The 5,208-nt window shown below is 44.9% G+C and overlaps 1 long non-coding RNA gene across 1 annotated transcript; it reads right to left on the bottom strand.

Moving 5' to 3' along the window:
- Positions 1-628: 628 nt before the first annotated feature.
- LOC124030607 lies at positions 629-2,197 on the bottom strand. The gene is made up of 3 exons (XR_006837993.1): positions 2,160-2,197; positions 840-960; positions 629-644 (listed from the first exon to the last, which is right to left on the bottom strand). It is a non-coding gene; the product is annotated as an uncharacterized LOC124030607 (long non-coding RNA).
- Between the last annotated feature and the right edge of the window lie 3,011 nt (positions 2,198-5,208).

Genomic DNA, 5,208 nt, shown 5'->3' with positions numbered 1-5,208 from the left:
GTGTGGGACATTAGGCACAGCTCTGAGGAACAAGAGTGTGGGACATTAGGCACAGCTCTGAGGAACAAGAGTGTGGGACATTAGGCACAGCTCTGAGGAACAAGAGTGTGGGACATTAGGCACAGCTCTGAGGAACAAGAGTGTGGGACATTAGGCACAGCTCTGAGGAACAAGAGTGTGGGACATTAGGCACAGCTCTGAGGAACAAGAGTGTGGGACATTAGGCGCAGCTCTGAGGAACAAGAGTGTGGGACATTAGGCGCAGCTCTAAGGATCAAGAGTGTGGGACATTAGGCACAGCTCTGAGGGACAGCAGTGTGGGACATTAGGCACAGCTGAGGGACAACAGTGTGGGACATTAGGCACAGCTCTGAGGGACAACAGTGTGGGACATTAGGCACAGCTCTGAGGGACAACAGTGTGGGACATTAGGCACAGCTGAGGAACAAGAGTGTGGGACATTAGGCGCAGCTCTGAGGAACAAGAGTGTGGGACATTAGGCACAGCTCTGAGGAACAAGAGTGTGGGACATTAGGCACAGCTCTGAGGAACAAGAGTGTGGGACATTAGGCACAGCTCTGAGGGACAAGAGTGGGACATTAGGCACAGCTGAGGAACACGAGTGTGGGACATTAGGCACAGCTCTGAGGACAAGACAAGGAGACAGTATGAACCTATTAATACAGACACTCATTCAAATACATTGGACTTACTGATAATTAACAGAGACCATGCACTTGATAAGGCTTTGTAATATACAACCTACATGGTCTGATGATGGGTCCAGGTGAGGGTTTACAGTGTTGTTGCCTGAGAAACTGAAAATAAAGGCTCCTCACCATAGTGTCCGTTGAGTTTGATCTCCAGCTCTATAATGCCGTAAGCGATGACGGTGTGGGCAGGAATCTCCAGAGACACGTTGCTGTCTTTGTGCAGGCTGCTGTTCTCCTTTACAGACACCTGTGGAAAGTGGTACTTAAGTCATCTTTGGGGGTGTCTGTACTTTACTAGTCATATTTTGCTACATTTTGAATGGTCCAATTAACACACTTATCAAGAGAACATCCCTACTGCCTCTGATCTGACACACTCACTAAACACCAACGCTTCATTTGTAAATTATTTCAGAGTGTTGGAGTGTGCCCTTTATCCGTAAATTAAATTAAAAAGAAAATGGAACCATCTGGTTTGCTTAATATAAGGAATTTGAAATGATTGATACTTTTACTACTTAAGTATATTTTTAGCAATTACTTTTGATACCTAAGTATATTTAAAACCAAATACTTTTAGACTTTTACTTAAGTAGTATTTTACTGGATGACTTTCACTTCTGAGTCATTTTCCCTTCAAACCAGTCAAGGGAAGTGAACAAGGGCACATGACAACATAGAATAAGAGCCTAACATAAGGCAGTGTGAATAAATCCTGATCATATGATCTGATCTACTGTCGTAGTCTTTCCACACTTCACTACTCTTTTGCTCCACATACATTAAAAATCATTCATCTGTGGCCTTGCTGGTCCAGCAGTAATGCTGCAGCCTCCAGCACACATACGCCCTGTCTGCGGCGTTGTCATAGAGTCCATCCAGCCTGCAGCCTCCAGCACACATAGGCCTGTCTGCAGTGTTGTCATAGGTCCATCCAGCCTGCAGCCTCCAGCACACATAGGCCTGTCTGCAGTGTTGTCATAGGTCCATCCAGCCTGCAGCCTCCAGCACACATAGGCCTGTCTGCAGTGTTGTCATAGGTCCATCCAGCCTGCAGCCTCCAGCACACATAGGCCTGTCTGCAGTGTTGTCATAGGTCCATCCAGCCTGCAGCCTCCAGCACACATAGGCCTGTCTGCAGTGTTGTCATAGGTCCATCCAGCCTGCAGCCTCCAGCACACATAGGCCTGTCTGCAGTGTTGTCATAGGTCCATCCAGCCTGCAGCCTCCAGCACACATAGGCCTGTCTGCAGTGTTGTCATAGGTCCATCCAGCCTGCTGCCCTTTGAGTCAACCTCTTCCCTATTTTCCCTGCTTAAAGATTCATCTATACAGGATAAACTAAATTGTTAACTTCAACACTTGTAATATATAATATCTCAGCCTAACAAATAGAGATGATTAATGTAACAAATCATACAACGCTCTTCATCCCTCTCCGTCTACCTGGGTGCTCTTGGGCCCACAGAAGCTCAGCAGCTCCCTAACTGCCCCCTGCTGGACCTCCTCTATGACCCGAACACGGCTGGGTCGTCACAATCCTCTCCTTCACCACCGCAAACACCTCCCTGGACTTCTCACGGGTCTGCTGGATCAGACAGTGGGACATGTCCAAAAGCCTGAAGGAGAGACAAATAAATCAGAGAGTTGTCATTTGAGGAGGACAAAGATGATTCAAGTTATGTTTCTTGTATGATTATAAAGTAGCTTGGAGTAACCCAGTCTGTTTGTGACAACATGCCACTCCTCATTGTGCCAAACATGACAAGCAGTGGCAAGGAGTGGAATGGGGTGGGGGGCTGTGCTTTGGCAAAGTGGGTGGGGTTATATCCTGGCCGTTTGGCCCTGTCCGTGGGTATCATCGGATGGGGCCACAGTGTCTCCTGACCCCTCCTGTCTCAGCCTCCAGTAGTTTGTGTCGGGGGGGTCAATCTGTTATATCTGGAGTATTTCTCATTTCTTATCCGTTGTCCTGTGTGAATTTAAGTATGCTCTTTCTAATTCTCTCTTTCACTCTCTCGGAGGACCTGAGCCCTTGGACCATGCCTCAGGACTACCTGGCATGATGACTCCTTGTTGTCCCCAGTCCACCTGGCCGTGCTGCTGCTCCAGTTTAAACTGTTCTGCCTGCGGCTATGGGACCCTGACCTGTTCACTGTGATTACTATTATTTGACCATGCTGGTCACTTATGAATATTTGAACAACTTGTCCGCCCATATGGTGTTGAGTAGTTAGAATACAGTCAGCCCATATGGGTAGTTAGAATACAGTCAGCCCATATGGGTAGTTAGAATACGGTCAGCCCATATGGGGTTGAGTAGTTAGAATACGGTCAGCCCATATGGTGTTGGGCAGTTAGAATACAGTCAGCCCATATGGTGTTGGGCAGTTAGAATACAGTCAGCCCATATGGTGTTGGGCAGTCAGAATACAGTCAGCCCATATGGTGTTGAGTAGTTAGAATACAGTCAGCCCATATGGTGTTGAGTAGTTAGAATACGGTCAGCCCATATGGGTAGTTAGAATACGGTCAGCCCATATGGGTAGTTAGAATACAGTCAGCCCATATGGGTAGTTAGAATACAGTCAGCCCATATGGGTAGTTAGAATACAGTCAGCCCATATGGGTAGTTAGAATACAGTCAGCCCATATGGGTAGTTAGAATACGGTCAGCCCATATGGGTAGTTAGAATACGGTCAGCCCATATGGGTAGTTAGAATACAGTCAGCCCATATGGGTAGTTAGAATACAGTCAGCCCATATGGGTGAGTTAGAATACAGTCAGCCCATATGGGTGAGTTAGAATACAGTCAGCCCATATGGGTAGTTAGAATACAGTCAGCCCATATGGGTGAGTTAGAATACAGTCAGCCCATATGGGTAGTTAGAATACAGTCAGCCCATATGGGTGAGTTAGAATACAGTCAGCCCGTATGGGTGAGTTAGAATACAGTCAGCCCATATGGTGTTGAGTAGTTAGAATACAGTCAGCCCATATGGGTAGTTAGAATACGGTCAGCCCATATGGGTGAGTTAGAATACAGTCAGCCCATATGGTGTTGGGCAGTTAGAATACAGTCAGCCCATATGGTGTTGGGCAGTTAGAATGCAGTCAGCGCATATGGTGTTGGGCAGTTAGAATACAGTCAGCCCATATGGTGTTAGGCTTAGAATACAGTCAGACCATATGGTGTTGGGCAGTTAGAATACAGTCAGCCCATATGGTGTTGGGCAGTTAGAATACAGTCAGCCCATATGGTGTTGGGCAGTTAGAATACAGTCAGCCCATATGGTGTTGGGCAGTTAGAATACAGTCAGCCCATATGGTGTTGGGCAGTTAGAATACAGTCAGCCCATATGGTGTTGGGCAGTTAGAATACAATGCGCATATGGTAGAATATAGTCAGTGCATACAGTCTGCAAAGAAGCACTGATCATGAGGAAAGATGCTGTGATATACAGTGTGATTTAGGGATCAGACTTTCTGACTTCCACATTTACATAGTTTTGGTTTCTAAAATTGATTAAATAGTTTTTCCCCTCGTAAATCTACACATAATACCCCAGAATGACAAAGCAAAAGTTGTTTTTTACAAAAATGTATAAAACATTAACTGAAAAATGCACAGTTGAAGGTAATCAGACTTATTACCCAGTACTTTGTTGAAGCACTTTGGCAGAGATTACAGCCTAGAGTCTTCTTTGGGTATGACGCTACAAGCCTGGCACACCTGTATTTGTTGAGTCTCCCAGTCCCTGCTACTGAAAAACATCCCCAAAACATGATGCCACCTCCATGCTTCACTGTAGGGATGGTACCTGGTTTATTCAGACATGACGCTTGGTATTCAGGCCAAAGAGTACAATCTTGGTTGTAGCATCATACCCAAAACTCTGGCTGTAATCGCTGCCAAAGGTGCTTCAAGAAAGTACTGAGTAAAGGGTCTGAATACTTATGTAAATATAATGTTTTTTATTTTTAAATTTTATTAGCAAACTAAATTAAAAAGCTGTTTTTGATTTATCATTATGGGATAGTGTGTAGATTGATAAACTATTGAATCAATTTTATAATAAGGCTGTAACGTTTTTAAAAAATGTGGAAAAAGTCAAGGGGTCTGAATACTTTTCAACGGCACTGTACAGTCGTGGCCAAAAGTTTGGAGAATGACACAAATATTCATTTCCAAAGTTTGCTGCTTCAGTGTCTTCAGATATTTTTCTCAGATGTTACTATGGAATACTGAAGTATAATTACAAGATTTCATAAGTATTGCATGGCCATGACAATTACATGAAGTTGATGCAAAGAGTCAATATTTGCAGTGTTGACCCTTCTTTTTCAAGACCTCTGCAATCAGCCCTGGCAGCCCTGGCATAACTTCTGGGCCACATCCTGACTAATGGCAGCCCATTCTTGCATAATCGATGCTTGGAGTTTGTCAGAATTTTTGGGTTTTTGTTTGTCCACCCGCCTCTTGAGGATTGACC

Source organism: Oncorhynchus gorbuscha, unplaced genomic scaffold (genome assembly GCF_021184085.1).
Source record: "Oncorhynchus gorbuscha isolate QuinsamMale2020 ecotype Even-year unplaced genomic scaffold, OgorEven_v1.0 Un_scaffold_12964, whole genome shotgun sequence".
Lineage (NCBI taxonomy): Eukaryota > Metazoa > Chordata > Actinopteri > Salmoniformes > Salmonidae > Oncorhynchus > Oncorhynchus gorbuscha.
The sequence above is the reverse complement of the archived record's forward strand: the minus strand, read 5'-3'. Positions and strand labels throughout refer to the sequence as shown.